The sequence below is a fragment of the Pelodiscus sinensis genome, chromosome 2 (assembly GCF_049634645.1).
Source record: "Pelodiscus sinensis isolate JC-2024 chromosome 2, ASM4963464v1, whole genome shotgun sequence".
NCBI lineage: Eukaryota > Metazoa > Chordata > Testudines > Trionychidae > Pelodiscus > Pelodiscus sinensis.
This window is the reverse complement of record NC_134712.1, coordinates 83,280,943-83,305,053: the sequence shown is the minus strand read 5'-3', so window position 1 is coordinate 83,305,053 and position 24,111 is coordinate 83,280,943. Positions and strand designations below refer to the sequence as shown.

Genomic DNA, 24,111 nt, shown 5'->3' with positions numbered 1-24,111 from the left:
TCAACTTAAGAACAAACCTACAGTCCCTATCTTGTACGTAACCCGGGGACTGCCTGTATACTAGTGCCACGTTGGACAAAGTCGAAGCTTCAGTTGTCAAACTAGTTGCTGTTGTTAGGGGTTCCGCAAAATTCTTTTGAGTTTAAAAGGGTTCCATGGCCAAATAATATTGGGAAACACTGCTCTACAAAAACACTATCATGGTTATTTATTTGTTTCAAGTATCTCTGACGCATCTCTGGTTTCATTAGTTCTGAAAAGGGCACATTCTTCAGCAATGACACATTGTTGGACATTGATACAAAATGGAATGGCGTGTACAGGATATGTTATCTGTTTTATAATATGTAGACTGTAAATCAATTTATGTCAGCCAGAAGACAGACATCTATATTAAGCACTTTCATGTACACTTACCTGTTATTGATTGTTTTTCTATGTACCTATCTCATGTGTAATTAGTTTTATACAAGAATTGACAAATCAGTGCTGTCAAAACAAAGGAGATTACGGACTGTACAGTTGAAGGGACTTACAGATTGAACTGTTAGAAAAGAAATGTGTCTTGTTGCATAATAAACTGATGTCTCAAAACATATATTGCAAGCAATTACAACTTATTTTCATGGTGTATGAATATATACAGTACACGTACACATTCACACCCTTATAAACCTTTGGGAAGGGTGGAGTCACAGCTTCACAACAGGAGCCTGTAGGTGCTTTTGCCATGAAAGGGGCTGAGAAATCATATTTTAAATCTGTGATATTTCTAGGAATAGAAAGAATTTTAGGTCACTTTTGGCAAGTTCTTTATGGATCCCTCTGAGCTCTGTACTGTTCGGTCTTCTAGTGACTGAAGGTTTTGGACATCTGTGGGTATAGATCCAAAATTCAAAATAGTTTATTCTATATTAATAGAATCCACACAGGTAAATTTCAACTAAAATACAAAAATAAGGCATTCCAGTAGAAAGAATAGTACCAGATTCTCTCTTGGGAAACTGACGTTTTTGCATCTATGCAGGTATCCATTAGTTAGTAGAATATGAGCAAAACAACCATATGTCTTTTCAGTTCACAATATATGGATTTAAAAATGCCAGAGCCTATTGCAGTACTAGAATGAGCTAGCATTCTATTACATTTATACATAATATGGTCTCTCTGCTGCTCCCCAATGACTGGGCGATGTTATGTTTTTAGCAGTAATGAGAAATGCTGTCTATACAATAGACAGGTAAGAATATTATATTGCAGGAGTTCTCAACCCTTTTTTTTGGAGCCCCCCCCTCCATAAGCTATAACAACTCCTTGGCCCCCTTTGCCTCAACAACTATTTTTCTGCATATAAAAGCTAGAGCCAGCAATTGCCTAGGATCTCATGTCACAGGGGCTCCCATGAAGTTACATTGCTCAAATGTTGGCTTCAGCCTCAGGTGGCAGGAATCAGGGTGACTTAAGTCCCATGCGTTGGGCTTTCAGCTTTCTACCCTGAACCCCATAATGCTGGTCTGGCTTGGTGGACCCCCAGAACCTTCTTGGGTCCCCTATGGAGCCCCGGACACTAGGTGGAGAACTGCTATACTGCATCAGCAAACCCCAATTGTTAGCCACAGATAACTGGAGAGGTGTCTGTATTTTAAAAGTCTGGTATAGCCTAATATTCTTTGTTACTTATAGTTATTTATGTCATGGGTTGCAAGGGATATTTCCTAAATAGCCAGGACATTTCTTGTATTAGTCTAGCATAAGCTGTATCACGATTTGGGTTATTCTGCTGCTTCATCTGGAAGCCTGTCATGTGCAGACTCTAGCCAAAATAAATTGTCACATAGGCAAATACTGTCTCACGTAATGTGTCTGTAAGTGTCCTTTAATGCCCAGTAGAGCCTTTTGATGTCACAGAACCTGTCTTGTGGCAGTGAAAAGCCATTGAACTGATGGGAGTGGAGCAGACTGTTGCAGTAGGCATTCTGTTGTCATGGTTACCTTTTGAGAGGGGATTGATTGATGCTAAGAGATTGCAACTCATGGATCACAAAGCTAAATTATTGCTAAATAGAGATGTAAGCAGGCCATATAAAAAATGTGCTTTAATGTGTCTATGTGTGTCTATATATCTTTTGATGAGAGAATACATAGATTTTTTTCTTCTGTTGTACTCAATTATATAATCTCAAGACCTCTGCTCTCTTATTTTTCTACTTTGTAATCTCATTTTCATCCATATTCATAAGTATTTCCCCTCAATTCTCTTCATCTAGAATTTATGTTATGTGCCTCCTACATTTATAAGTCTACCTGATATGTGAATCTTGCATATCCTTCCATGACTTTTTTTTTCATTTATAATTTCTCTTTATCCTTTTTAGAGTTCAAAAATTCTCCAATGTTTTCCTAGTCAATGGATCCTAAATCAGACATTTTTATAAGAGAAATAGTCTCCTGCTATGCAAGGCTTCTGAACTATGAATTATTCAACCTTTATACTTGCAACTGTTATCTATGTTTCAGTTCACATACATTTAAATACAGAAGTGACATCTTCTGTCCAAGTTTTATTGTGATGTCCTTGCAAAATATACACAAACAAGACTTCAGCTGTAGGTATGATGGGCTATTTCCCAATGATTGCAGAAAATTGCTTCATTATAAAATAAAGTGCTATATTTATGAAATCTGGTAAAAGTGGTTTTTGTCATGCTTTAAATAATATATGAATTTTATATTGACCTTAGAAAGGTTGTTGAAGATACTCCTTAGAACAAATTACTTGGCCCCATTACAAAAATCACAATTCACTTCTACTCACATATGGTCTTTTGGGTGATAAACACTGATCACTGGCAACTGTGAAACTTTTGGGATGATGAATATAGAAAACATAGTTGGAGATATCTTCCTTAATCCAAGTTTGTTTGTCTGCTTCCCTATAAATGAAAAGTGGAGGGTTGGCAAAAAAATGAAAGAAATTAAAATTAATAATGAATCCTCTGTTCAAATTATGTATCCTGATTTTGTAACTACATATTTGATCACTTATAAAAACAATGAAAGCCTAGGTGCCAAAGTACACGGAGGAAAAAAATCAGTCAGTAATAGTTTTCCAAACTACAGATACTGAAATAAATGGAAAAAATAAAATTGTTGTTGGCGGAACATAGAGGGCAGAGCTTAATCTCAGGAAGAAAGGGGCAGATGTCAGGCTTTCAACACAATTGAATAGTATTTAGAAAAACAAGACACTGGTGTCTTCCCAGGATGGATCATCTTTCAAGCAAACTTTGTAAGTGCAAGCAATTTGGTAATTAACCTCAGAATGTTTTCCAGGAGGGATGACACCACCAGCTGACATTATTTTCCTTTCCTTCAGCATTTTCCCCAGTATAAACTTTGTAGGAGAGGCTGATTCTTTGAGAAGAGAGAGATTGTTAGAATGGAATTAACGATATAGGTATTGTATAATAGAAAAGCAAAATCTTTTACTCATTGAAGTGCCTGTAAGATTCTTTTCAGTCCTGGATATTGATTAGAAAGGCTTAATTGATTTTACTAGAAATACAGCGCAAATGTCTACATGTAATATTGCTTCCTACTTTAGTGCATTAAGCCTCAATTATTTTGTGCTAGTAGCTTCATCACAGCTGTGGATGAAAGGAACTATTAAGGTTCTTAAGTTTATGGATGCTTTGTACACCTATTGGGAGCAGGCTTAATTTTTCCACAATGATGAAGGTGTTTGCCAGTCAGATAGGGTAGACTAAAAGCTACTAACAGACACTTAGAGTTGATAGATACACAGGCATTCTTCTTCTGGTGCTCTCTATTCCTTATACAAGACATGTTTTAGCAAAGGAATGTTAGAGATTCAGGGTGAAATCTGTATATTCTGCCACTGCCTGTAGTCACATTCTGTAACAGTGGAGAATTAACTATGTTCTGGGTGTAACTTTCTGCAGAAGAATTGCTTTTATAATGAAAAATGATAGATAAAACCATCACTCCAGATTTTCAGTTCTCCCTAATTCAGTTCTGCACGGTCATGATACAGCATATTAAATTCATGATTTTTTTAAAGGACATGACCAGATGTTTAAAGTTTTTTTTTTTTATGGTAAATTGTACATGTTGTAACTAATGAATACTTCAGCTAAAGAACAAAAAATGTTTAAATTTTGGTTCAGCATCTTCTTTGTGGGATTATACTGGACAACTTATTCAATTTCTTCTTGCTCCAATCCCTCCAGCCGTAAAATGCAGAGCTAGCTACTTCTGCCGTGTGTGTGTGTGTGTGTGTGTGTGTGTGTGTGTGTGTGTGTGTGTGTGTGATTAGAAACTGCAAGGGACTTCACACAATGCCACCATGTATTTGAGCATCTGGTACAGCAACTGTGTAATGTAAAATAATACACGGGCAGGGAATATTTTCATCTGACAAACACTTTATACAAATATGTGCTTTTCCCAAACTCTCTGAATGTGGTGCTCAGTTAAAATTAGATATGTTCTTGATGCTCTATACAGTGGATGACCTCTCATTTTTTAAATGCTTCCATTTTATTTTTTAAAATATTGGGTAATAAAATCAAGATCATGATCACATACTGCTACAGATACTATATGGCTCAGTGCCATAGCAATGCTCCTTAGCTGTTGGCCCATGACGTCCAAAGAAGCAGAATAGAAGAGTCTTGAGATTTTTTTTCAGTTTTAAACTTTAAAAATGCCCTATCATTCAGAAGCTTCAGCAGCTCAATTTACAAAGTTAAAAATTGAAAGTCAGAATCTAAAAATGCTTATGGCTGTGATACACATAACAAGAGAAATTATAAATGTTGGTCTATAGATGAAAGGTTAGGACAACTCAGAGAAGATGCTGAAATTTTGTATTAATCAGGCTAAACTCTTTTTGCAGGTAGAAATGCGATAGGAGGCTGAGGGTATTGCTAAATAAATTCATAGACTGAGATAATCCCCATAGATATAAATACGATAGCACTAGATTACAGAAGGCTTGACAACTAGGTTTACACTAATCTATGTACTGATGGCTAATCTGTCCTGGTCCCTTCAGAAACTATGCACTGATTTAAAACCAGACACATTTCCTAGTTTTATGTAGGAGTTCTGGGCAGTAGCAGACAAACTCAGAAAATGATTTACTTTCACCAATCTGATCTACAAGACATCCTTACTGAATCAACGTAAGCAAAGCAATTGATCAGAAAAGAGGGGTTACTGTAATTCATTAATTATTAATAGATGGCAAATTGTACAAGAATTATTCTGAAGAATAACAAGGAAGACAAATTCAAAAGCCAATGTAATTGTGAGCTACATACTCTATTAAAAGGAATCATGTCATAGAGCATAGAGGTATCATTTCCACCTCAATATGGGCTTTGAGAAACTGCATCTTTTATTGCATTCATTTTAGGACAGCTCAGTGAAAGATGTAGACAAATTTTAGAGAATTCAGAGATAAGCAACAACTTTAATTAACTGATTGAAAAGACTGATCTAGGGTAAAAGATTAAAGAAGTCTGGACAGATTCTGATTCCAGTATGTTGTGTAGTACCCTATTCTGCCAGTAGTTCTACTGGCGGGAAGGGAGAGACAAAAGGTGGCAAAGAGCAGCAAAGACAATAGAAACGGTGAGACTATTCATGGATTAAGGCACTAGTCAGCCAAATAAGGATATCAGAATCTGTCCCCACTATCTGAAGTTTAGCTAAAAGATGAGCAATAAAAGGGAGGTACTGGAATGAAATTAAAAGCCATTAATCTTAACATCAGCAGAATTTCCTATGAGACCTATTTTAACTTAAAATAGTCCTCTAAAATAAATGCTAGAAATGACACTGCTTGAGACAATTAACAAAGAATAATAGGAAAAGGTGTTAGAAAATATTGTAGAGAATAACTCTGCATTTGGCAGTAGAGATGGACCAATGTAAAATACCAGAAATATCTATTACATCTCAAATTTTCATGTTTTTAAAAGAATTACAGGATAGTCAGAAAACTGAGTATTGCAATTGTTCAGGTCAAATATAAGAGAACTTTCCAAATGGCTATCTTGTTAACTTCACCATTGACATCACCCATTCTACATTAATGTGCACCTTTTTAAATCTTCTTATTGCTTCTCAGTATGCAAATTTTACCCATTCAAACTCCCTCACATACTGATATACACAGAGTAAGTAGTCATAAGAGGGAATAAGTGGGTATAAGGTGTTTCATTACATCCTCTAATGTGCCACTTCTGACTCTGCTGCTGAATGTTTTTGGGAATCTATTTAACGTGATATATGAGAAAAATTCAGAATGTAATCCTTTAACATTCAAGAAGTCTCTCCATTTTTGTGTTCTAGATTTCAAAGTAAAATTAAATGATAAACAGCCACTTGTATCTTTAACTCTGCCTCTTCAAATGAAAAGGAAACAACTGAAAATATTAGACAGGTCCAAACCAAATCCCTGGATCTGAAGGCCCTAAGCTGGTGTTACTGGGAATTGAGTTTTGAGTGAGAAGAGATATGGTACTGATTGGAATCCACATTCTGTCACTATTACTCAATTTGAATAGTCGTTACTCCACAAATAGACCCACCTATTTCAATCAGCCCAGAGTAGTGGTTGCAGAAATTCTCCTCATTCCACACACAAATTCCAATAACACTATTCAGAGATATACACTGAGAGGATATGTATCTTAGTATGTACATCTTTCTTAGCCAATATCTACAGTTTTTAACACCATGTACTGGTACAAGTTAGTCCATTGGTCAGCTAATTAGGAAGTTTCCACTCTTTGATATGATCTCCCAGGGATTGTGAATTTTGCTGAGTATAGCTTTTTTCTTTTCTTTTTCATTAACAGAGCTGCTTGAGTTGTTTTCATTACTCCTTCCATAGTTATATATTTCTGATTATAAAACACGTGTATGGAATAAGGTCTGCAGCTAGTGAGAAATAGAAAAAGTCATATGACCAGATGACTTGCTTGGATCTTTTTATGATATGATATGGAATAATCAAATATTTTAAATCACTGACCCAGACCATGGAAGAATATGAAAAAAGAGCCAAATGATTGCCTCTCTGTGGCAGAAAAGTGTAATTTTTTTCCAAAGGAAATGTAGCCTTCCTTTGATTAAAGGAAGAATTTATGCCAACACACTATGCCACATGTTCCATGTTCTCTGGCTCAGCTAAACTCTCAGATGTAATTCTGTAAATAACTCACATCTGGAAATCAAAAAATGATTGTAGATGTCTTGTCAAGTAACATGTCACTGATTATTAAAAGAGTTCACATATGGAAGGATATGGAGTCATACTGGCACCTTATGAAATCCTATTTTCTCCTCTTCCTCTGTCATTCCCAACACATTTATATACCAAGACAACCTTTGACACATAGAATCATCTGGCTCCAGTATTATATCTGCCCCATCTCTCTTCCCACATGCGTATAATCTATAAGAAATTTGGCTTCAGCTCTAGGGTGTGTCTAGACTACATGCCTCCTTCGACGGAGGCATGTAGATTAGCCAGATCGGAAGAGGGAAATGAAGCCACGATTAAAATAATCGCGGCTTCATTTAAATTTAAATGGCTGCCCCGATCTGCCGATCAGCTGTTTGTCGGCAGATCGGGGGAGTCTGGACGCGATGCCCCGACAAAGAAGCCTTTCTTCATCGACACAGGTAAGCCTGGTTTCACGAGGCTTACCTGTGTCGATGAAGAAAGGCTTCTTTGTCGGGGCATCGCGTCCAGACTCCCCCGATCTGCCGACAAACAGCTGATCGGCAGATCGGGGCAGCCATTTAAATTTAAATGAAGCCGCGATTATTTTAATTGCGGCTTCATTTCCCTCTTCCGATCTGGCTAATCTACATGCCTCCATCGAAGGAGGCATGTAGTCTAGACACACCCCTAGAGTGAATTTGTGATCTGGAATTGAACAGCAATTATTCTTTGGCGTGAAGACTTTTTTGTAATGCACAGTATGCAGTTGTGAAGAGAGAAAAAATACTAAAGACCCCATGAGTACTATCGGAGAAGCATCCGATCATAAATCTCTTGGAAAATCTCACAAGTCTACAGGAACTGGTGCTATTTCCCAGTCCTTTCTTTGAAAATGGAGGCGGGAAGACATGGTCAGTTCTTGCTCTTTGCTTAAAAAGTTAAGAATCTACCCTAGCCTTTAAATAGTTGCATGGTGATTCGGGAACCTACAAGGGGAAGTGGAGAGTGCTCTAGCTGGACCAATGGACAGCCAGAGAGCTACATACCTTCCACCTATGGAGTTGTTGGATCCAGGGAAAATCTGATTATGTTTGCCACAGACAGTACTACTTTTGGATCTGGACCATGATTGCCTCATATTCTCTTGTCTGAGCAGCAGTGATGGCATAACTTCAGTATAATGAAGGAAGGAATGTTTTCTGTATGTCTCCATCTCAGAACTGAAGTGATGTACCTATTTAGCAATGTGCAACACCACCACACACTTGCAGAGGCGAGAAGGAAAAACCATCTTAATTAAGTACAGATAACATGTACTCTCAGAAGATTGAAAGGGTTAATATTTCTGCATCATTTGTTATTAGTCCTCTGAATGGATGGAGATTAAGCTGTGCTAAGGTTGTCTGTATTTTGAGTTTGGATGCTGAATCAGTGCCATCTAGTGGTGCTAATATTTTTGTAGCGTTGTAAAGTAACTAGCCGTTTAAAAGCACCATGGTTCTACTTAGCCTGTGGGGTTGTGATTTCTGTTTTGGTACTTCGTACCAATAGTCTGCATTTCCTCAGGGTAAATGAATGAAAGTAATAGAAATATAACAGTGAAAAGAAGAGCAATGTTATGGGTATCATTGATAACCACTAACACTTAAGCCTGTTCTTGCCAAGGACTGAGATGGTTTTGTTTTTGTTTTTATCAGAATTGACTTACTGCAGATAATCCAGAACTCCAATTTTTAAAACCAGCCTCTGTCTTTTATTTTTGATGGGGGGGGGGGGGGGGGGAAAGAGAGAAACAAGGCATTATTCCTGAGACACCTAAAAGCAATCTGCCTTGCCCAGATCTTCAGAGGTTTGCAAGTGCCTGTGTCCCAGGAGGTTTAAAGACTTTGAGAATCGCAGCTGTCCTCTGTTTTACATAGGGATGTTAAATTTAGTTTAATCGACTAGTTGATAGCATTTCCATCCATTAGTAGATAAGTTGATAAGTGGAGGAAGCTAACCCCACTGCAGCTTTGCCTTTTAAATGTATTAAGAGCCAACTTAATACATTTAAAAGGCTGAAGTGCAGTGTGTGTGTGTGGGGGGGGGGAGGGAGGGTAGGGAGGTAGGAACCCGGCATGAGCTGGGACAGCTGATTCCTGGCTTGTGCTGGGTTCCCCCCATTGTGCCTCTACTTTTTAAATGTATTAAGAGCTGGTAGACAGCACTGGGGGGAGGGGGAGAACTGGCTTTTAAGTCGGCTCCCCCAGCACCGGCTCCTGCTCCCCCCTTGCTGCTTCTGATTGGAGGCAGCGGGGGCAGGGGGAGGGTAGAGAAGAAGCGACTCGTCAAGGGACTAGTCGACTAGTCACTTCTATCCCTAGTTTCACAGTAAGTTTGCTGCAATAGCTCCTGCGCTCGATAATCTCTTTCCATCCCACTATCATCTCAGGAGGATGCTAAACAGCAGTTACTAATGTCTGGTATGTTTAGATCAGCAGGTTCAGATTCACTTTGTCCAAGAGTTCAAAAAGAACCTTCTAATGACTGTTAATATTGATTTTCAATAAGATTTAGAACACTGGGAAGTTGAAGAATACTGGAAGAAAGAGAATGTTGGTGCAAATATTAATTAAAAAGGTAAAAGGGAGGTAACTATAGGCCTGTCAGTTTGACATCGATCCCAAGCAAGATAATAGAGCAGCTGATACAAGACTCCATTAATAAAGAATAAAAAGAGGGTGATAATTAATGCCAATCAATATAGGGTTATGGAAAATAGTTCCTTTCAGGGATGTTAAGGCCACTGATCAGTAGCAACAAATATCAATAGAGAGACTAAATTGGACAATGCTTAAAAAAAACCCAAACCACTGACTCATTTCTTTCCTGTTTAGAGGGGCCCAAAAAGGCAAAGAGTAAAAGTGGCTGTAAAACCTGAAATCTAATCCTGGGTCTACAACTCAGCCATTTGCCCCACAATGAAACTTAAAGCAACCTCAGAGTCTCCTCATCTTAGAGCAGCTACAACAGGCTATTCTAGAAGCTAGAGATAGCAAGCTTCAGCACTGCCTCTCTTTGTCACAATTCCAAGTTTTCCCCTCTGCTGGGAATTTTCAGTGTGACACGGTGTGAGACCAGCAATGCTTTAGAGAATTCCTCTGCACAAAATGTATCATTAATTGGCCACCCAGGCCAACTTTCAATCTACTTTCTCTCCCCTTTTCACCACTAGTGCTCTATGCAAAACTGGAGTATTGGACTGTTTTTAAAGGTAGATGAAGTAAATTTCACCTGTGAGTTTGATTTGACCCAGGCATTGTCATTCAAGTTGGCAGAAGAGCTGCAACCTTGAGGTGTGCTTGGTGAATCATTGAGGTGGAGTACAGCCTAGTTGCTTTCAGCTGTGGCACAGATTATGGGTATGTGAATGCAAAGTATACTAAAGACGTGCTGGTGCAAATGAAAAGATACCTGCTTTGAATTCACATGGTTCTGTTCGAAAGATGACTACATTAACTCAAACTAGTTACCTTTTAGTTTGTGCCAGCAGTGTCCATGGGGGTCAAAGTAGATTGCAACATTTTGGTGTACTCTACAGTTCACACCTCTTAGCCCACAGAGTAATACAGTGTGGACAAGCCCTAAATCTCATTTTCAAAAGTGATTTTGGCACCTAGAAGTTTAAATCTCATCAACTATCAATGGGATTTTGGCTGCTACGTGTACAATTCTTTTTAGAAAATGAGGTCCATGTTTCTAAATCAGTTGTATATGACCACACTGAGCACAATGGCACCATTTCAGATGGGGGGGGGGGAGGAGAGTACATGTACATGCCACAGTAGTAGGGGGTGGGAGGGGCAAGTGAGAGTTGGAGGGGACAGATTTAGGAAAGTGGGTTTAGTAGTGTTATTGAGCATGCTCAGTACAAGCCAAGCAGCAAATCCATTACAGTCACTGTTAAATAAGCACCTCACCCTTCAGGTTAACAAGAGGACATGCTGCATTCTCACTTACTGCCCCCAAAGCTACATTTTCTTCAAGGGCCTCAAAGGCTGGACACTCAGCAGTGTAGGTCATTATTTATAGATAATTCAGTTTGCTAACTATCCTGCTTACTACACACACTTCAGATATAATAGCTAGAAATTCATTAGTACACACAATAAAAGCCCTATCAAAGAGCATGCTGTTCTTTCATTCTTTCCACATTACTTCTGGTAAGTTACTTGTACAAAATTTGTGAAAATGCCTTTTGGCTCTGTTAGTTTGATTACAGTTCTAAAGTACTTTACAACTTTATGGTGTCATGAGTGCTTATTAAATGAACAAAACTGATCATCCTCCATAAAAAAAAAAAAAAAACAATTTTGTGGTCTGTTCCTTTGGTTATGTTAAGAAATAACGTCAGTCACCAAAAGGATAAGCACTGAGGGTTAAATAAATAATTATAAAGGGATTAAAACTAATGGTCTGCTGCGCTATTCCATTCTCTATAGCATGCATACCTTGGGACCCAGCAAGTAACAGGGTAAATATATTATTGGGTGAATATTAGCAGCTGATGCCTATTAAGAGAAGAAATCATTTTTTCCCCAATTAGATACTATACCTTTTATTGAAGAGCCCATAAAATGCATGAGCTTTGTGACTCTCTGTAGACAAGATAAACTAAAAACTGTGTAGACAACAATAATTTATCATAATTTCTGTAGTCTCCAATTTAATCGTTAACTTCCTTTTTTTGCCTTTCAAACTGAAGGTTACGTACTGAAACTAAACAGCCAAACAGCTTTGCATAATCTCTGCTGTTCTCATGAGCAATGCTGAGCTTTGATAGATCCACATGGAAGAAAACATGAAAAGGACAATATCACTCTAGAAACTATATCCTGTCTCCATTTATAAATTGATGGGAGCAGTGGGAATAAGGACACGAATAATTTAATTGATATTTTATGTTTTTGATGCTTTATTAAACATTAAATATTTAAGATGTATGTATTATTGCAAGCATTTTGGAGGATGGGGTTATAATTCAAAATAACCTGGACAAACTGGAGAAACGGTCTGAGGTAAACAGAATGAAATTTGATGGGGACAAATGCAAAGTACTCCACAGAAGAAGGAACAATTAGTTGCACACATACAAAATGGGAAAGGATTGGCTAGGAATGAGTACTCCAGAAAGGGATCTGGGGATCATTGTGGATCACAAGCTAAATATGAGTCAAAAGTATAACTCTGTTGAAAAAAAAAAAAAAAAGGAATATAAATCTGGGCTGTATTACCGGGAGTCCTTGTAAGCAAGACACAAGGGCTACGTCTATATTGCAGGCTTCTTGCGCAAGAACTGTTTTGAAGTTAGTCCCCACAAGGGGTACTTCTCCATAGTGCTCCAGGCCCTTGTGGACCAGCATGACTGCTTCACAGACATATATATGGTGTGGTCCGGCAGGGCACATGACGCCCGCACCTTGAGAAACTTCAGCCTGTATCTCAGGATGGAGGCGGGCATGTTCTTCCCCTAGCGGGAATTGATGGTTGGGGACATCTGCATTCCACTCTGCATTGTGGGGGGCATAGCCTACCCCCTCATGCTCTGGTTGATGTGGCCGTACACCAGATGCATGGACCCTGGGCAGGAATGCTTCAACCACCACATGAACTGGGCCCGCAACCAGGTGGAGTGCGCCTTCAGACGGCTGAAGTCACGATCCCATTGTCTGCTCACCTGCATCGAAATGGATGAGCAGAACATCACAGAGATTGTGGCAGCATTTTGTGTGCACAACATAGTGGAGAGGAAGGAGGAGGCCTTCCTCCGGAGGTGGATGGCAGGCAAGGGCCGGGCATTCGAGAAGCCTTGGACAGCTGCCATCCGGCAGGCACTCCATGATGGGGTGCACATCCAGGGATGTGTCTAGACTACATGGCTCCATCTACAGAGCCATGTAAAGTAGTTTACCCAACATAGTCAATGAAGCAGGGATTTAAATAATCCTCACTTCATTAAAATAAAAATGGCCGCCGCGCTGTGCCGACAATCAGCTGATCCGGCACAGCGTGGCAGTCTAGATGCGAATCGGCCTCATGAAACGAGGTTTACCAGAGCAGTCGACAAAGGCTTCCCTTGTCGACTGATCCGTATCGGCTCTGAAGGAGATGTTCTCCCCGGCCCCACATCCATCCCCTCACCAAGAAGCCTGCTACACTGGGCAGCCAGGCTATGTCTAGATTACATCCCTCTTTTGACAGAGGGATGTAAATTAGGCACTTCAAAATTGCAAATGAAGCCGGGATTTGAATTTCCCATGCTTCATTTGCATAATCACGTAATGGCGCTCTTTCGAAAAAGCGCTATTTTCAAAGTAAAACTACAGTCTAGACGCGGTTCTTTCGAAAAGGGAAGGCTTTTTCGAAACATCCTGTAAACCGCACAGGATCTTTTGAAAAAGCCTTCCCTTTTCGAAAGAACAGCGTCTAGACCCTGTTTTTACTTTTAAAATAACGCTTTTTTGAAAGAGCGCCATTACTTGATTATGCAAATGAAGTGTGGGAAATTCAAATCCCAGCTTCATTTGCAATTTTGAAGTGCCTAATTTACATCCCTCTGTCAAAAGAGGGATGTAATCTAGACATAGCCTGGCTGCCCAGTGTAGCAGGCTTCTTGGTGAGGGGATGGCAGCAAGCCTGGCCTAGCATGTGTTGGCTGGGGCTGCCACACACATCCCAGTTTCTCTCTGGTGCTCTGGGGTTGGAGAAGGCTGCCCTCATGCTGGAACTCCAGGGCAGGTGGCAGCCATGCCACCCACTGGCTCTCTGGAACTCCAGAGCTGGCTGGGGGAAGGCTGGGACTATAATATCCCAGCTGGGGATGCTATCCTAGAACAAAGGAGTGAAGGCCAGCAGCTACATTGGGCATGTGTGGGTCTGCAGGGGCCAGCAGTGGCCATGAGGGGTGGGAGCTTAGCTTTGATGGTCAAAAAGAGAAGGCACCTCAGTCAGAAGGAGTGGAGCTAAGAGATGTTGCTCCCCAAGCTATGGAGTCACCCACTGCCCATGAGGAAAGGTTTATACTATGACGACTATGCCAAAACAACTATGCTGACATAGCTCTGTAGTGTAGATGCAGCCTACACCAATAGAAGGGTTTTTTTTCCTCTTGATTGTGCAGGAATAGCACTTTCCTGAACAAAAGCTGCCTGTGCCGACAGAAGCCTCTTGGAAATTACTACCACTGGTAATGATAATAATAAAACATTATTTAAAAGAACACTTTTGAACATATCATTTTAAAATTATTAGAACTATCATCATCTATTATAGAGACAAGGTGGGTGAGGTAATATCTTCTATTGGCCCAACTTCTGTTGATATAAAAGACAGGCTTTTGAGCTTGTACAGAACTTGTCTTTAGGTCTCTTTCAGAAACAGAAATTGCCCCCTTCTCCTCAAAAAAGGCATTTCTTCATTCATCCTGTACTGCAACCAACTTGCCTATAGTACTGCAAACAATAATTTATTATAGTAACATTGGTGTCAGAAGTCTATGGAGTTGAGAATATATTGCACCTTAAATTTCTGTTTCTGGAGGGTCATAATAATAACCAATAAAATTCTTGTAGATTGAACTGTGATATGAAGCAAGTCACAATTTGGGAATTATTAGCATTATTTTGGCAGAAAATATGGTTTGCCCATTTTTCTAATTGCATGGTTTCTTTTTTAACTCCTTCAACACAAATTTATAGGTTTCAGATTTTTCTTACCATTCAACAAATGATGCAGTTAACAAACAAACAAGTAATTTAAAGTACTTAGTGAAAATGAATGGCTAATTTTTGTGTGGAAAAAAAGACATTTCAAAATAAGGACTAAGATTTTTTTTTTCATTTCCCTAATGTTTTACCTTTCATCAAAACTGGCTGATGGGCTAATTTTTAATTGACAGCTGTCAAGCAGGTGTCTTTGAAACTTGTAAAAGGGACTGTGATGGGACATTGAACCAGAGAGGGAAGTAGAACAATATTGGTCAAGGAAAGCCCTTCCCCGCCGATTGCCAAAGAGGGCAAGGCATGTTTCCAATGGATCAGCAATTTAAAAGAATACTGGAAGCCTGGGGAGGGGTGCGGGAGTGGGAGTGGAGTGAACTCTATGTGGCACCCAAAAGCAAAGCCCATGTTGAGATCTGGGCAGGGAGAAGCAACAGCTTTTTTAACCTGTTTTGGCAGCAGAGCCTTGGATTCCACCGTTTTTGAGAGTTGAAAGCACAGAAAGAAATTAACTGACTAAACTGGACACTTAGGCCTAGTCTTCACTAAAAAGTTAGGTTGATGTAAGCTGCCTTGTGTTGACCTAGTTGTACATGTCTACACTTCTCCGTGTCTTCTACCAATGTAAGCTCTCCATTACTTTGACATAATACACCACCTCCCCAAGTTGTGTTAAACCATGGTTAATGTACTGAGGTTGTATCAGTGTGCATGTAGGCCTTGTATTACCTATATTGACCATAACTATCCTTCAGCAGCTATCCCACCTGACTGCTTTAGTATTATGAACTCCCCTGCCCAGGGTAATGGGGCCTGGAAAGCCCCTCACTCCCTCAAAACCCTATGATTTTTGAAATGGCTTTTCCTGATTGTCCAAGTTGGAGAGCACACCTGGTAACTCTCCATTATTGTGCACTTAGCTACATGCTCCAAAAGCATTCTGGCTTCCAGCAAACAGGAGATAGAGAGCTCCTGAGCCTGTGAGGAAAACAGAAAGTTCAGGCAAAGTTGTGGAGTAGCCATAGAAATATTCTCCTCAACTAGAGTACTGTGTCCAGTTCTGGGCACCTTATTTCAAGAAAGATGTGGAAAAATTGGAAAGGGTCCAGAAAAGAGCAACAAAAATGATTAAAGGTCTAGAAAACATGACCTATAAGGGAAGATTGAAAAAAACCCTGAGTTTGTTGGGGGGTTTGATCGAGGTCTATAAAATCATGACTGGTGTGGAAAAAGTGAATAGGGAAAAGTGCTTACTTGTTTCCATAATATAAGAACTAGGGGTCACCAAATGAAATTAAGCAGGTTTAGAACAAACAAAAGGAAGTTTTTCTTTATGCAGTACACAGTCAACCTGTGGAACTCCTTGCCAGAGGATGTTGTGAAGATTAGGTCTATAAGGCTACGTCTAGATTGGCATGATTTTCCGGAAATGCTTTTAATGGAAAAAGTTTTCCATTAAAAGCATTTTCAGAACAGAGCATCTAGATTGGCACAGACGCTTTTCTGCAAAAGCACTTTTTGCGGAAAAGCACCCGTGCCAATCTAGACATGCTTTTCCGCAAAAAAGCCCCGATCGCCATTTTCGCAAACGGGGCTTTTTTGCGGAAAACAAATCTGAGCTGTCTACACTGGCCCTTTTGCACAAAAGCTTTGTGTAAAAGGGACTTTTGCCTGAACGGGAGCAGAATAGTATTTCCGCAAGAAGCACTGATTTCTTACAGTAGGAAGTCAGTGCTTTTGCGGAAAATCAAGCGGCCTGTGTAGACAGCTGGCAAGTTTTTCCGGAAAAGCGGCTGATTTTCTGGACAAACTGGCCAGTCTAGACACAGCCTAACTGGGTTCAAAATGAGCTAGATAAATTCATGGAGGTTAGGTCCATCAATGACTATTAGCCAGGGTGGGTAGGAGTGGTTCCTTAGCCTCGGTTTGTCTGGAAATGGATGACAAGAGAGGGATCACGTGATGATTACCTGTTGTGTTCACTGCCTCTGGGGCATCTGGCATTGGCCACTGGCAGCAGACAAGATACTGGGCTAGGATACTGTGGTCTGACCCAGTATGGCTGTTCTTATATTCTTATGATCTTACGTTTAGTCTGGAAAAGCCAGAGAGGGGACATGATAGCATCTTTCAAGTACCTAAAAGGATGTTACAAGACAGAGGGAGAAAAATTATTCTCTTTAACATCTGATGATAGGACAAGAAGCAATGGGCTTAAATTGCACCAAGGGACGTTTAGGTTGGACATTCGGAAAAGCTTCCTAATTGTCAAGGTGGTTAAGCACTGGAATAAATTGCCTAGGGCAGTAGTGGAATCAAATCATTGGAGATTTTTAAGAGCAGATTAGATAAACATCTATTGGGGATGGTCAAGCTGGTGCTTAGTCCTGCCATGAATGGACTGGATGACCTTTTCCAATTCTAATGTTCTATAATTCTGTGATATTAGCTAGCTAGTGGCAGGCACAATTTTTAAAGATCCTTCAATTTCCTTGATTTCTTGGAACAACCCTCTTCCAGAAGCCATTGATCCCAAATACAGCATTTGTTGCTGCAGAGCAATAATGCTTGTGAGAGTAAGTAATGGATGGGTAGTGAGGCTAGAAACAATGGGTCAAATTCATCCTATTCTTGAAATCAGTGGATTTATACTCGGGACAGAATCTTCTAGTTTAATGAACACTTAATAAGGGCCAAAAAATCTTTATGAATAAAGAATTAAGGTGGTAACTCAATAAAACCATTAGGCTATGTCTACACTGCCCCCTCTTGTGCAAAAAACAAAAAAATGTAAATGAGGTGAAGCGTGGAATATTGCCATATCTCATTTGCATAATTAATGAAGCTCTGTTTTTGCGCAAAAACCCACTCTTGCCCAAGAGACATTCTTCCATATTTTTTTAATTTCTTGCACAAAAATGGAGTCTAATTAATTATGCAAATGAGGTGCAGCTATATTCCACGCTTCGCTTCGTTTGCATATTCTTTTGTGCAAGAAGGGGCAGTGTAGATACAGTCGTGGGCTACGTCTACACTGCGCATTGTTGCGCAGGAAGATATGCAAATGAAGTACAGCAATGAATATCATCATGCCTCATTTGCATACCTAATGAGCCATCATTTTTGCAGAAGGGGCTTTTGCGCAAGAAGGAGCTGTCTTCTTGCGCAAAATCCCCCTCGTGAGCAGAAGCTGTTCTTCCTGAAAATAAGCAGCAGGACAGCTCCTGCATAAGAGAGGTTTTTTGCGCAAGGAGTAGTGTAGATAGCTCCTTCTTGCACAAAAGCCCCTTCCGCAAAAATTGCAGCTCATTAGGTATGCAAATGAGGCACAGCATATTTATTGCCATGCCTCAATTGCATATCTTCTTGCGCAACAATGAGCAGTGTAGATGTAGCCCCCCCCGTGTATTCCTCTAGTTAGCTTCTTCTGCAGTGGCTAAACTCAAGGGAGCAGCCTGACTAGTCATCAGAAGGTAAGCAATATAAATTCAGTCCCTTAAGAGAGACTAATCTGATGTGGCAATGATATAGCCTTAGAACTCAATGTGTCTCCAATGTATTGCTTTCTCTTGCTTTTATAACCTGCTCAGAACAGCACCACACTCCACTGTTTTCAGATTAAAGAGATTAAATGAGACTATTTATAAACATCGTTGACACAAAGATATCACAAATGCAAAACTGTCAGTCTCGGAAGAGAGAAAGAAATCTTGGCTGACTCCATAATACCTAAGTATAGATAGAAACTTGGAACTTTGGCAAAGAGATGATTTCATGATTTAAGTAAAAATCCTCAGATTAGATGGTTGCCTAAATGGTAGGGAAAACATATCTTGAAAGAAAAGCAAAAATGTGACACTTTTATTCAAAGGATTGAGTAAGATAAAAGTTCAAATAGATATTTCTCTCCAAGAAACCTTAGAAAAGGGTAAATATGGATCAGTAATTTTGTTCTGGTCATCATAAAAGAGGCCTTTTCGCGCTTGTTCATCAGAGAAATTCATCCCCCTTTCCTCAAGCTACTAGATTGAACCACTGGTGTTTTAAATGGAACCACAAAGAGAAACACACCCTTACACCCTTGCTAGTTCTGCAGTGCTTTGAGCACTGTGATAGGGCTAATAAATTGAACTTAGTTTCTTACATGTTAGCAGGAAGTGGTAACCACAGGACCAATCATAAAATAGAATGATGTCTCTGTTGCCAAAAACCTGTAAACCCATCTAGCCATGCTCAATGCCTGATATCTTAAAAAACTAAAAGTTTTCCAATTTTGTTCTTATAGATAGTACAGGTAAAATGGTCATGAATAATAGCTAAACAATCTTCCAAGAAAAATTAATTATATTTTAAGATGTGTTTATAAAAGACACACTGATTAACATAAAAAGCAAAGTAGAATCAAACTTGAAAAATGTATATTTTATTTAAAATATTAATTTTTAGCTGTTCAGCAGTTGATGGCTAGTTCACAAAAATCTTGAGGTCCTGTTTGACATTCATATTAAGATCACTTTACCCTGCTATAGCACTGTGAAGAGTCCTTAAGGTCAAATGTATATATAAAGCTGTGCTACATCACAAACTTATGTCAAGATAACGTACATTGGCACAGAGTCACTGCAGTTATCTAATTGCTTATGCATGTGCACGCTTGGCTCAGGTCAGTGGTGTGCATCCTACCCCAGGACAGGACCACTTGTACTGTCAACATGTCATTGCAGGACAGCTCCAGAAAACCAGTAACAGTCAACATAAGCAGTGCAGTGTCTACACTGACACTGTGTCAACCTAATGTCATCAGCCGTGACTACACACCAGCTTATATCAACCTAATTCTGTAGTGTACGCTAGCCCTATGTCTTAACCATTTCAAGGATACTTTGCATTGCCAGAGAGACAGAAAGTGGCCTTATAATAAATGTGAAAGGTCCTATGGATTTCATTAAGATTTCAGTTTAGAACAAACTGTTCACTATTTTGTATAGTACATATACATCTAAAGTTATTTAATAGGTTGATTCGTAAATAAATCAAAAGAGAGCCATCTATTATAAAAAGCTGATAGAATACATTCACATCGCATTGTAGACTTTGACAGTATTCTAGGTCTCATGTTTTTGAAAATATTAGCCAAATCAATAATAAAAATGAACCATGAAACATAGCCCATTAGTGCAAACATAGACCATTTAATTTTCACTTGTCTTTCATGCTGAATCTCACCAAGGAACTGAGTTTTCTTGTTTAGACACTAGACTTAGGTTACGTCTATACTGCATTAAACTCCCATAGCTGGCCCAGGTCGGATGCTACAATATTGCAGTGCAGATGTTTGGAGTCAGGCTGGAGCCCAGGCTCTGGGACCTGTTCCCTTGCAGGGTTCCAGAGTCTGGATGCCAGTTCAAGCTCAAACTTTGCAATCTCATAACCCTGCAATCTGAGCCCCACTAAGCTGTGTCAACTGGCATAGGTCAGCTGTGGGTGCTTTACTGCAGTTTTAGACATACCCTAACAAATTCTTGCACCCAGATCGTCCAATGGGGGTCTGCTCCTGATGTATATTCACACAGAAATGAGGGTAGGAGACTCACTTCCACTTTTGATGGGAGGTGATGGTGGAATAAGGATGCACACGATCCAGTTCTAAAGACATGCAGTGGCATGTGCAGTCAACTTGACTGCCCTCTCCCTTGGTAGTTCTATCAATGATTGGTTTTACTTAGCATGTAATTTAATAGAGCTCAATAAAAGACAATGGGTTAGTCACCCTGTAGTGTGAATGGGCACATCCTTAAATTTTTGGGGAGCAGATGTGGAAGGGTGCTGAGGAGAGAAAGGGAGGCAGATAAAGAGGGTCAGGAACCAAATAACTTATTTTGTCAATTTCGCTGCTTCAAAGAGACCAAAAAGGCCTTGCTGAGCAGACTCTTCACTAACCGTCAGCCACACTCTGCTGTGCCAACCACAGCAAGAGCTGAGAGAGCAAGGAAACCTAAAGAGGGGCAGCACCCACTTTACCACAGTAGTCTGCAGGTGGACCTCATCACTGAAGAATTCACAGTGGATTGGCCTCTCTATCTTCTATGTCCTTACCTTTGTGAGTATGGAGTCTCAGCAGCTCTGTGGTGTTGGCTCCTTTCTGCGTGAGGTCAGGTTCATCGCCGATGTGTCATTGTCATTCATGATGGGTTAAGATGTTACACCCTTGTCATTCATTACTACTGACATGAGGGAAGCCAAGGTGAGGTTACCATTTTCTCCTCTCAGTCCTCAGTTGCTGTCGTCCAACACTGCCCACTCTGCACTCTCTACAGAATGCAGCTGTGCCTTCTGCCTGGCTTACCCTGATTTCCCTGGGCAAAGCAGCCATCCCAAGGAGGGAGACACCGATACATCTATGTAATTAAATAACAGCACCATCCAGAATTATACTCCTCTTGAAAGGGCGAGGTGGGGGGATGATTATTAGCTTCTCTGCATGGTGGCTATTTTAAGAATTGTAGCTCTTAATTGTTTTTATGTATTTACTTCAGAGTGAGGAAGGAGGATTTGACTTTTTTTAACATCATCCATCATAGTGCTGGCTAATTGTGCCATTTGTACTATGTAGACTGGCTCCTTCTATTTCAATATTTTGTGTCTGAACAATTTCATTTCTTCCATCTTTTTTTCATTTGATCAACGTGTGTGAAAGAGTGAGCAAGTGAGTGGGGAATGAGTGAGCACTATCCTTGACAGATGGGCTCTATAAAAAAAATCCATATCACATACCTAGAAACTGTAACTTCAACTAGCTACCTGTCCACGAGAAGCTGTTTCCCTTGCATCTTTTCCATCTCTTGAAAATATAATCAGGTCAAGAAAAGAAACCAAACAAACCCAAAAGTTTCCATCCAAAAGCAGAACTCTTATGAGCATCATACAAAAGCCTTAATATCATACCAGATCCTGGGTATAGAAATTGTTAACAAGTTAATAAAAAATATATTGTCCTTTGCTGTCTTGTCAGAATTTTATTGCCAACCTCATTATAAATTTGTCATAAAAATAGTCTCTTTTTTCATTTTTGCAGAAGTGCGGAGTTTGGAGAAACTTAGTTTTAGTTCTGAATTAGAGAGGATTACCCGTCTCTTTTATGGTAATCATGGGAAAAGGTGGTATATAATACAGCAGTACTGATACAGTAGCTGTGATTGTCAGCATTTCTTCAAATGTAGTCATCGCTAGCACATGTGCTTGTATCCAGAAATAGGAGGCTTTTCACTGAAGTTATTTTTAACACAAATAGGAATCTGAAAATGCTGAAGCTCCTCAGATGAGTGGGTTGCTTTTCAAGGATACAGTTTAAGCAGCAGTTTTTAGTTTCAAGAGGTAATCGATTAGAGAAGTCAAAAGCTGTAGAACCTCAGAAAAGATTATTTAGAAAATACACTAACTGATGGAAATATTTTAGTGATGACTTTCCATAAAGGTAAGCAGCTCTAGGTGAAATACTTAAAAATGTCTTCAGGAGACCAAGGATTTGCTTAAAATGCCAAATGTAGATGCTACCTTGTGGTTAACATCAGATGTAACTCTAATCCTTTTCTTTGTAATGTAAAATGCAACACTTTGCATTTATGAATTTTTGACAGTGTTTGAAAACAGCAAAAAAAAAAGTCAAGAATATGATGCATTTGTGCAAGAGGGAGTGTTGTGAATAAGACACGGGAGGTAATTGTCCCAATCAGCACTGTTAAGGCCTCAGATGGAGTACTATGGCCAGTTCTGGGCACCTTCCTTTGAGAAAGATGTGGACACATTAGAGAAAGTCTAGGAAAGAGTAACAAAAATGATATAAGTTTTGAAATCTTGACTTATGAGGAAAGGTTAAAAAACAGGGCATGTTTAGTCTTGAGAAAAGAAGACTCAATGTGGATCTGTTAACAATCTTCCAATATATTAAGGGCTGCTAGTGTGGAGAAAATCAAATAACTCCAATTGTGTCTAAGGGGGGGACTGTGCAGAAATCAAAACTCTCTAAAAGAAAACTGCTGTAAGGGTTAAGTTTTCCAGACCTCTCTCCCTGTATCAGAGTGAAATCAAATTAACTCTAATCAAAGACCCTTACAAATGCCTATCTCAAATTCATGGATACTCCTAGTTTGTCACTTTGAGGGGGTCACTCACCACCGTAGCGGGGGTCCGTCGTCTGTCCCCGGAATCAGTCCATTCCGCCTGCACAGACCTCCGCTCACGTGGCGTTTCCCCTCTGGAATCTTCCGGTCGCGTTGCTCTCTTCGCCACACTGCCCTCCGGCAGTGCCCAAGTCACTCGCTCTGAGCCCCCCTTCCGGGGGTTGGTGTCTCTCCAGCAGGCCTTGCCGCAGGCCTAGCAGGCTGGCCGGTTGGCTGTCCGAGCGCCCTGGCCCAGCCTGGCTCTCTAGCCCTGCCCTAGCTCCAGGGAGCGTCCTGCTCCCTCGGCAGCCAGGCTCACACTCCCTTTGCTGAAGCAGCCCTTCCCTTTTATAGCTCCCAGCTGGGCCTTAATTGGCCAACGCCGCCCAGCTGGGCTGAACTCCCGGGGCCTGCTCCAGGCTGGGGTTTGGCTCTTAAAGGGGCCAGTACAGGGCAGCTGCCCTGCTACAGTCACAAATTATCATGTATACTCTTATCTTTGTCACAGTTTGCCTTGTAAGACTACTCACTCCACATTCTCATGTGCCTTTGTTTTGTAAAACTTACTTCTAGCACTCCTGGGGTGAATAGAAGTCTCAGAGTACTTCTGCTGAGACTCTGATATGTTAAAGAAAAACAATCCACAACTGAACTGTCTAAGCATTCTGTATAAAGGATCCAAAAACCTGTAACTCAGGGCTGACTGCGATGGCTCTGCTGTCAGCCTGCATGCATGCATAATAAAGTTTTCCTTTCTAGATTTCTCTCCTGCCTCACTGATTTGACCTCCAGCCTCGGACCCTTCTGGGGGCTCTGTACCCCAGGGGAATGAGATTTCCCCCACACTAGAAAGAGGACATTGATCACTTGTTCTCCGTTTTGTCCTAGCCAAACACAAAAATCTCTACATTGTTAATGTGTGCTCTAAACTCAT

General features: G+C 40.1%; 1 long non-coding RNA gene across 1 annotated transcript; it reads right to left on the bottom strand.

The window, feature by feature from the left end:
- On the bottom strand, positions 1-23,512 carry LOC142827116 (uncharacterized). The gene is made up of 3 exons (XR_012901545.1): positions 23,191-23,512; positions 2,816-2,933; positions 1-873 (listed from the first exon to the last, which is right to left on the bottom strand). It is a non-coding gene; the product is annotated as an uncharacterized LOC142827116 (long non-coding RNA).
- Between the last annotated feature and the right edge of the window lie 599 nt (positions 23,513-24,111).